Below are 10,969 nucleotides of genomic sequence, written 5' to 3' on the forward strand. Positions count from 1 at the left end.
TCCTTATACTAAACCTTTCAAAAGAGATCAATTTAATCCACCTTAAATGAAAGATGGTTCCTCTGACAGACACACTGACCCTTTGAGTTTTGCCTGAAGGAAGCACTCAGAGTTTATCTAGAGTTCATTTTCCATCGAGTGTCTGAGCTGTGGAGAAATTCACCTTTATGTACCAAACTGTCATCAGTGTTCAGGGTATGTTGGCCAACTTACCACTAGAGGGCAGCACAGTATAATTTTTACCTCTTGGGTAGAGTTGGAGTTGGACAGCTGATTTTTTTATGTCTTTCAAGCAAAAAATGTAAATATCTGAGTCTTAAGGCATTAAAAAGTGACAGTACTCAATATGAAGTCAAACTGTGGCTCACACCTTGACAAAATGTTTGATTTCCAGCTGTTAAAAGAAGCGTTTGCTTGTTTATTTAAGGACAGACTGATGTGCAAAATGAGTCAGACCTTGTTAAAAGAGGACATGATCGACAGCAGCCTTTAGTTTATCTCCCAGTCACAGAGAAAATGTATAGTACCAGCACCAGTATCAGCACCAGCAGCAGCAGCAGCAGCAGCGTCATGCTCGCCCTAACCTCTAGAGTGTAGTGGAGCTCCAGACTGAGTCCACCAGCTCAGCACAGACGTGGATCTTCTCTTCATCAACATATGGAATTATCACCATCTCGTCTGATATATTATTAAAAAACTACACTAACACGATCACGGACTTAAACAGGATTTGGGTGATTATTTCCCCCTGGATGTACTGTGTCGAGTCTTTTAATCAGAGTGTGATATCTCCAGGTTCAAGATTAGCTCAGGAAAGTCTGTTAATCAGATTCTTTATGAGCGATGTCTGCAGCAGCTCACTGAAGTGGTGTGAGCTACTTTTTCACGGTTTAGCTGTCCATCAACTGTCTCTTCAGCTGCTTCATTAACAAGACGAGGGAACAAAAACCTACAGGCTCATTACAGACCACAGAAGAAGAGAGAGAAGCTGTTCCTTCAGGATTGCGTCATGTTAGAAAATCTTCAATCAGCGCCGCGACTGAAGGCGAAGACTCTTCTGCTATTTGTCAGTTGCCATATTGGTTTAGACCTCGAGAAGCAGTGATTTGAAATTGATCGAGTGCGACCGGTCCCTGCTACAGAGCAATACATAGTTGGACCATTATTAAACAGCAGACAGCCCACAGCTCAATAACTCAGCCAGGACTGCTCCCCTCAGCAGATGGGCCGACTTTCCCTCCACCTTCCAAATGAATAATTGATTACGTACACGGACCTTATGCCAGGTCATGATTGCTTAAGCATGCTCAAAGCTCTGGGTGGATTCATGGAGATTTGGCGCCGGGCCCGTGCCCCTGATGTCACCGGTTCAGATCTCACTAAGCAAACATAACATGTCCTCTCTTAAATTTTAATATTCTCTGAGGTTGGATATCATTACTGCTGGGCAAAAACCAAATCTATATATATTTTTTTTCTTTCTTTCTTGTGTTTACTGCCTGATGACCCGGGCTTTATTGGCTAAAATACGTTGTGCTGTCAGAACTGTTTACAATGTGCTGCTTCTCCACACAGGGAGAGCTGACGGTCATCTACTGCAGGTTGACTAAGGATGAGTACATCAAAAGAATAACTATTACTTTAATATTGTTAAACAGTCGTCGTTTGCATGAGTTTAGGCACCAAGACTACTTGGTTAGGTTTAGGAAAAGATCATAGTTTCAGTTAAAATAAGTACATTGCATACGGTATTATGTAAATTAAGTTATGTACATATGTAAGTACTAGTAAGCAGAAAACAAGGGATGATTTCAGTTATTTTACTGGAGTGTCATCATTTTAACTCATAACATTATTTCTTTCTCCTTCCTGCCATTCTTTAATATTCACGGTTCTCAGCGGAAATGGAAACATGAAACAACCCTGATTATCGGGGCTGATATTACATTAGAAATGATGCATTTTACAGTTATTGGTACGGATGATTTTCTGTCAGATTGCTCATAAAAAAAAACTTTAGCGCTGAAGCAGCATCCTCTCACACAATGTCCCGCCCACAACATTATCTGATTGGCGGCACGTCACAATTAACAGCCTTTAAACACTGAATAATCTGAATCAGCAAAGTAACGTGTAACTAAATTTATCAAATAAATGTAGTGAGAGGAAGTGTAAAGTAGCAGAAAATGGAAATACTCAAGTACCTCAAAACTGTGCGAAGAACAGTACTTGAGTAAATTGGACTTTGTGTCCAAATTTCAAACAACCAGTGATGGAATAAACCAAAGATTTTCATTTTTACTGCAAATTAATATTGATCCCAAATATAATTTTTCAGTCTCCTTCATTTCTAATAATCGTTAACGGCCCTGAAAGAGCCTTATCGGTTGACCCTAGTTTGTTGGCAGTGTTCTCAATCAATTATAAAGAAGAGAAAAGGCCAATGAAGTGACGTAAAGACTGACAAACTGTCTGAGTTTGACTGCAACCAGACAGAGCACGAGATGAAGTTTAGAGACGCTGGGTGCTGACACACAAAGACGCAAAAATGTCTGAAAAGGTTGCCAGTAACCGAGTGATTTTATAAACCTGCTTCATAAACGTATAAATGAGAAGACAAAAGCGAGACACTGACTTCCAGCTAACGTCTGTACACTTGGTGGGCTACATTAGGAGGACTTCACATTAAATCTGAGACTGTGTGCTGAAGAAAAGTGTTGCTGGAAATGTCTCAGGAGAAGGAAAATAAAAAAAATTGCCGTTGGACATTTAAATCAAATGTGTTTTCATCTGTTAAGCCTACATGAGAAATAAAATCTATCTCTATCAAGCTTGTTTTTTTCTGCGTGTGCCCCTAATTAAAACACATTTTCACAGTGTGGGTGAAATCCAGATGCTGATGAAACGCAGCTCCTCTCCTCCTGCCCTCACATCTGTCTCCGCTGCCTCACTCTGTTCTCGCCGTCAGATCCCGGTGAAGTTTCCGGTTCCTGCAGAATAAACCGACTTTGATGAAAAGTTTTGTCCGGCAAAAGATGAACAAATGGTGGAGCATCTGGACCGGGGAAGAGACAGCGAGAGCTTAAGACACTGCTTTCTGTGTGTGTGTGTGTGTGTGTGTGTGTGTGTGTGTGTGTGTGTGTGTGTGTGTGTGTGCACGCTTCAAGGTTTGATCTTTCCACCATAGAGCTGATCTCAGGTGTTTTGAGAGGTCCTGAAAATTCAACAGGTAAACTCTGTTATGTGGAGAAGACACAGACACATTCACACACACACACACACACACACACACACACACACACACACACACACACACACACAGAGTGCAGATGGGACTCTCTGTCAGTCATGACAATAAAGGCTATTGTGCCGTTTGGCTCGCTGTTGGAGGAGATAGCGTTCCCTGACAGGGCATTTTGAAAAGAAGCTTATACATCTCAACTATCAAAACGGGTTTATAGCCTTGGTGTGTGTGTGTGTGTGTGTGTGCGAGCGCGTGTGTCTGGTCGGCATGCCAAGGTATTCATAGTCGAGGCTTTGAGATGATAAAGACGTGAGTGAGCGGTAATTGATCCCTAAAGGGCTGCATTGTGCCAGTAAGTGTGTACTCTGTGCGCCAGGTGAGGCTGCACACACACAAACACACACACACAGTCATTTTATATTGTTGATCGATCCGCTGCATCAAACCAGGTGAAGTCTCACACACTTTCATTTGTGTTTACATTTACCCTCCCCTCCTATGTAGCATATTTTGGATTCAAGGTGCAGCGTTACACCGTGTGACAACTTTGGCGAAAGTAGTCGCATTTAGATTTTTTATTATTTTTAAAATAAAACCATACAAAGCGACCAGCAACAGCACAAGACAACATGACAAAGAGCTCAAGGTGCCAATCGAAAATGTTATTCGCGCTTGACAGATTTTTGGGTGCGTGTGCGCCAAAAATAGTGTCACCCTGGGGCCCTGAGGCACCTTGTTAAAGCATGTTTTCGGCAAGACAGCAAGAAGGAGCAGAGCTGAGTGCACCACCAGCCGTTATATGTATTTAATTTAAAGCCACTACGAGAGATGATGGTGGGGACCAAAAATGGAGCAAAAAGGAGTGTGAATATTGGACTCTGGTGGACAAAAACATAAAACCGATTGATTCTGATGTTGCTCCGTGTATTGTCAACACATATAAGCTTCACGAGGTGATCATATATAAATGTTATCTTCCCCCAATCGACAAGAAGATCACTTTAACGTTTTGGTAAGTTAAAGAAAGTCAGCTGTTTACCACAGACGATGTGAACACGGCTGCCAAAGTGCTCAAACGGCGCTTTCCTTTTGCCTTTTCTCGAGTGCCGCACTGAAATATACCCTCCAAATGTCAGCCTGGTCTTTTCAAGCCGTCCAACAAGTGACAGAGATCCCCCAACACATCAAACGCTACATATGAATGAGACTGTCTCTCCCTGCAGAGGAGAGAGGCCTGTTGTTGCTGTTATCAGTATACCAGGCTCAATGGCTGGCCACGGGCAGGACTGACGGGTGTGTGTGTGCGTGTGTGTGTGTGTGTGTGTGTAGCCGGAGGATACAGTGGGGATCCTCGGCCTGTTTGAAAGCAGAGAGATTCTCTGTGTGTTAAACACAAACAAGAGTCAGAGCAGGAGTCACTGGGAGAGAAATTGAGATGTATATTGGTGTGTGTGTGTTGTGTTGTGTGTGCGTGTGTGTGTGTGTGTGACAAGGAGGGAGAAAAGGAGTGTGTGTGTGGGTGTGTGTGGGTGTCTGACGGGCAGACAGCTTGACAGACCTCATCTGTGGCAGTCGCCCTCCTGTGTGTTATCAACGATGCCCAAACGGGCGCTGCCAATCATCCCGCATGCCGACGGGACCACACATCTACACACCGAGCCAGACCACACACACAAACACACACACAAAAGCCTGGCATTACGTCTACAGGAGCGCCAACACACACACACATACATCTTATAACACTCAGTAGCTTCGTGCTCCGACAATAAGCTCTCAGTCTCTGCCTGCTTCTCAGCTGTAATCATTAGTTGCAGCACATCTGGTGAAAGTACCGAACTGATGTCCACTACCAAATAATGACCGCCACATTACCCCAGTATCCTCTTGTTAGACTGTTTTCTTAAAACTTGTGTACACACCTTGAATAACTTCTGAACCACACCAACATCTTCAAGTAACACAGTCAGCGTGCACTAACAGGCTGGAAGGAATAATGAGTAACATTTCAGGGCTTCAACTAATGTTTATTTTCACTGTCGACTTATCTGCTGATTATTTTTATGATTTATTTCAAAAGAATAATAAAAATTGTCAGAAAACTACAGAAGCCTTGAGGGGCAAGTGAAGACTTTTTTTCTGGTGATCGACAATATTTTCTAAGTCTGATCTAAATTGTTTTTCTCTTCTGTGTTTACGACTTGAGAACTGGTGGACAAACAAAGTTTTGTTGGGACTGTTTCTTCAGAACAAAAGAGCTTTTTTCAGGAAAAAAAACCTTTTTTTTCCAGAAAAGATGAGTCTTTCTCAGAAAAAAAATATTTTTTCAGAAAAAAATGTGTTTAGAAAAGAAAAAAAATATTACTTATTTTTTTGTTTCCATCTGTGAAAACGTGAAAAAAAAAAAAAAAAAAATTCAAGTGGGTGAAACCAACTGAAAGTGATTTTTCAGAAAAAAATAACTTTTTTCACACTTCATCTTATCTCACATATAGAGCCTCTAACGGCTCTTTGTAGTGTTATGGATCCTATGTGGGGAAAACTAGCTCAGCGTGATTTTTTTTTAAATAACTTTGGGGAGAAAAAAATGAGTGTTTTTTTCAGAAAAAAATGAGTGTTTTTTCCCAAAAATAAAATTGTTTCAAGGAGCATTTTTTTATTTTTTAAAAAACACAGAACATTTTTTTCTCATTGAAAAAAATATTTTTTTCCCTTGAAAAAACTTTTTTCTGTTTTTTTTTTCAGAAAAAAAAGGTGTTTTTGAAAAAAAAAAAAAAGTGCCTTATTTTTGTTTCAATCTGTGAAAACGTGAAAAAAAAACCGAACCGAGTGAAAGTGATTTTCCAGAAAAGTGGGGTTTTTTTTCAGAAAAAATAACTTTTTTTCACACTTTATCTCACATATTACATAGAAAAGTGGATTCAGAGCCTCTAACGGCTGTTTGTAATGTTATGGATCCTGTGTGGGGAAAACTAGCTCAGTAAAGCTCAACTTTTTTTGTAATAACTTTTGGGGTTTTTTTCTTAAAAAATGAGTGTTTTTTCAAAAAAAGATGAGGTTTTTTTTCAGAGTGTGTTTTTATTTTGGAAAAAAATGTTTTCCTTATTTTTTGTTTCCATCTGTGAAAAAAACTTTTTTAACTGTATATTACAAATGTATATTTCATTACACTATTAGGTCTTTTTTATATTTTCATCACAACATTATACTTTGGCCTTCCTCCACCTGTAGAGTTGTGTTTTACACGTTTCAAATGTTGAAAGCACAATAAAGTGTGAAAACAACAACAACAGCAGCAGGGGAAACATTTTATTTTTTTTCTGAAAAAACACTCATTTTGCATTTACGCTTGGATTTTTCAGAAAAAAATGAGTGTTTTTCCCCCCAGAAAGTGTTTTTTCTGGGGGGGGGGGGGTTCGAGGGGAAAAAAACCACTTTTTTCTGAAAATAAAGTTTTTTTCTTTAAAAAAAAAAAAAAAAGAAATCTTAAAAAAAACTTTCTCAAAAAAACAAAAACAAAAATTCTTAAAAAAAAACAACCTTTGAGGAAAAAAAACACTATTTTTCTGGGGGAAAATTTTTTTTTCTGGAAAATCACTTTCACTCGATTTTCACAGATAGAAATAAAAAACAAGGATAATTCCGGCAAAATTGTGTTTCGTCACAACATTATACTTTGGCCTTCTTCCATCTGTAGAGTTGTGTTTTACACGTTTCAAATGTCAAAAGCACAATTAAGTGTGAAAACAACAACAACATCAGCAGCAGCAATAAAATCTCAACATTTGAGAACTGGGACCCAAACATTGTTGACACAAACGACTTTTAAAAGTTGTTCTCTTCATTTGTTTCAGGAGCATAAAATCATGCAAATGTAACTGAAACTATTTAGACGTGCAACTTGGAACAGCAACCAGCTCAAACATACACAGCTATATACAACATTGTTTGTCATAAAACAATGTCATATTGTTTTTCATATAATTATGATTAAAAACTAAAAAGCACAATAGATCTCATTTAATTGTGACCAGCTGTAGGTGATGAAAGACGCTCGGACGGCAGATACTTCAGAGGTTTTATGCACCTGCAAAGTTTTAAACAGGAACGTTGTGAAATTTTCCCTTTTCTGGTTTACTCTCTCTTTTTAAACGGGACACAAACAGCAAATACCTTCCAGGAACATTTGTAAATAAGTATAAATGTGTAATTATAATGAACTTCTTGTCCAGTTTGCTAAAAATCAGACTTTTTAATGAAGGCGATCACACAGGTAGAAGTGGAGGTTTGGCTTCATATTGACCTGAACCCAGTTTCAGAGGCTGATCCTCTGCAGGGATTAATAAGCCAAAACATTTTGATTTTGTGTCAACTGTGTAACTAACAAGCTCCAACAATGTCACTGAATATGTTAGCAGGGTCCAGAGAGGTCACATTCACACTGTTAACAAAAGACAAAACAATCTAAACTGCAGAATAAAACCGAAACCTGATCAGATGAAGCCCAGAATAATTAGGAGAAATCAGAACCTGGCCCGAACCTGTCTGGCCCAATCATTCTCGGGCTGAGAATCAAAGGACACATGGAAGCATAGAAATAGCCAGAAATGGACGACTCCAGCCAATTTTCCCAAATGGTTTCCAAAAATTGCTTGTTGACCATCCACACATGCACTCACAGGTTCTCTGCTGTAACAGGACGAGGCTCATAAACCATCAGACCCGTCAGCATTAGTTTGGATCCTTTCATCATCTGTCGATATACAACTTGTACGCTGCTAAACTGCCCTGCTGCTCGACTTACTGCTCCTACTGTTGTTTCTTCAGTCTCTACTCACGGCTGTTTTTGCAAAGCTGTTCTGTAAATCACGCGTCATATACAGCAGGACTCAAGGACTAACATCATTTTGTTTATTTCAAACCCTTGTCGAAAAAAATGACATTGAATTTACCTTGTACCTTGTATATCTGTGCTTGCTTGTTGTTGCGTTGTTCGTCTTTGCTTTGTTGTCTTTTATTGCTGTCCATGTGTTTGTCCTGCTTTCACTACCCACCTTACATGTGGCTATTTGACATCCTGGTAGTGAGACCCAACAATCAGCTAACTTTGTGGTGCGTTTACCGACAGCTCGGACAAATCCTCCTGAATCTACCTTTAAGTCTTTGAATTATATGAATATGACGTGAGGGTCAGTTAGCTTTGCACAGAAACGTCCAGTAGAAATGTCCTTCAGAGGGACACTTTTGACGTTTATACTTTGAGTACATTTCAGAGCCTGTACTTTATTACTTTTACTGGAATAAAGAAGTTGAATGAGTACTTCTAACTTCTAATTGAGTACACAATGTGCGGACACTCGCCACCTCTGCTTACATCGTGATTGTTGTCTTAAACTTGTGTCTTGATTTTATGTTTCCAACTTTACACCTGGACAGCGACTACAGCTGAAAACATGGTCCCTGAGAAATAAACTGAATAATAATTGACATTTTCACAATAATAAGAATTAATCAGAGTTTATAATCTTTCTGGTTCAACAGAAAGATAAATATCAATCAGCCAATCAATATGCCTTCAGTCTTCTTGCTATATTTACTGATAGTGTCAAAGTTTAGAGGAAGCTGAATTGAGCTGAAATCGTGTTTACATTCACACGTCTCAGCTTAACTTTCCAAAGTAATTAGAATAAGACGAGACAACTTATTTCATGGTTGAATTTTCATTAATTGCACTTGGGATTTAAATGCTTCGTGATATTTACCCTTATTTAAGTCTCTATCGTTAATCGGGTGGAATAATGACGCAGATTTAAATATTTATACCAGTTAGTTGGCATTTAGTAATAATCCCTTTTTATTTCATGAATGTGCTCATCCACTGTGTCCATTGTGGTTGGTTTTGCATTGTGCTCTCATTCCTGTGTATTGTTCGGCGATCTGTTTTGCCGGCGTTTTCTTCCAAATCCGTGTGGCTCCCTTGTGGTTTGCCGTATCCCGATCTGCCACAAAACACATCTGTCACACCAAACGTCGTTTCCATGGCGACCATTATCGAGACAGGCGACTGCGGTCTGTGCGGAGTGTCAATTAACTCGAAAGGGAAACACGCACAGGACACACACACACACACAAGCGCATCAATGACAGGATGGGTCACATTTGGTCATCTGAAGATGTTATTATTCCACCGATTCAAACAGAAAACTATGATTAGTTCCTCATTACCCTGTCGTCTCCATCCCTCTCACACACACACACACACTGACTGATAGCTGTGTATCACTTTCTGCTTAGTGTGTCGAGCTGCCTTATTCAAGTTAATTAGCGAAGTGTAATTCTGTCAGTCTGCGGGCCTAAATACAGAAGGGTCTCTCTCTGTTAACGCGCCATACAGACACCATCTGCTGAGACAACAGCAAAATATATTATTTATATTTCTTTCTTGACTTGATTTTCTCTTAAAAATAACAAAACACTGACACGGAAGCGGGGCTGAAGGCTTCATCGTGCAGCAATAGCTCATTAAAAGACATTCGAGCGCTTGTTCGCAGACGGCGTCAGCGGCTCAGACAGAAGTGTGATTATAAAGTGTGAAAATGAACGAGCATGAGACGACTCCTGCAGGTGTGCGAGCTTCAACTTCTGGTCATTTCGTCAAAATGCCTCTAAAAAGACAACCTGCAAATGTAAGAAGAGGTATTAGAGATGTTTGTGAAAGTTTTGTCTAAAATCACAGGGTTCATTTTCTATTTTTATGGCAAAGTATTGCAATTAAATTAGTTAAGATTATACAACCACTGTTCCTGCGCTGGCGAGTTTAAGTCAACGATGACTCACCACACAGTCAAGTTAGACTGACTTCATGAATAGTTTCATCATGTTGAGAACATAACGTTGCAGTCAGCCAAACATGCAGCTAAGTTAAGGCGATAACTTCGCTGGCGAGAGTCTGGTTTGGTTTGTTTTTCTTTCAACCAATCACAATCATCTTGGGCGGTGTCTCAGCGATGTGCCCCTGCAGAATAGTGTTGGGGGATGTTTTTGCTCTTGTGGAGGTGAGCCCTGGCATAAAATGGCTCAATCCTAGCTAGCTTGGTAATATTTGTAGCATTAGCAACCAGGCTAGTATAAGGTTAACTTGCCATTTCACAGCATGTAGGTTGCTAGCTCAGAGGTTCTTATTGTTTCCCGTAGAGACTTGGATTTTGAAAATGCTAACATGCAGATAGCAGGAGGGAAGAGGATGCGACTGAAAGACTGAAATATTCAACCAATGGCCCATTGTCGGCCATGGTTATTGATTATTATCCTCTCCTTCATTGCTATCTCATGAATGTCTGGACATCGGTGACGTTAACGTCATGACGTCAGTATGAAAATTCTCGTTTGAGTTAAATATTTTCTACTCACTCGAATGACGCAAATAAACACAAATTTACGTCTTTCCATTGACTCTGTATGTAACCTAGACGTGTTTTTTGGTCCGAATGCCCCATAACCCAATTTTTTGGTCTCAAAAGCAGTTAACGTCATGATATTTCAGACGAAGTGCGGATGAAGCATCTCCATCACATCTAAAAAAGGATTTTCAAAGAACAAAACTTAACATTTCTGGCTCCATTTTTAATAGCAGTGTCCTGATTGTCAAACGCAGCTGTCGAGGTTGCGGGTTGACAGGAGTGTGACGGGCGGGAGAGCTGGTGACGCAGATAATAAATCCTCCGC

Source organism: Pagrus pagrus (assembly GCF_965226575.1).
Source record: "Pagrus pagrus genome assembly, chromosome: 9".
Classification (NCBI taxonomy): domain Eukaryota; kingdom Metazoa; phylum Chordata; class Actinopteri; order Spariformes; family Sparidae; genus Pagrus; species Pagrus pagrus.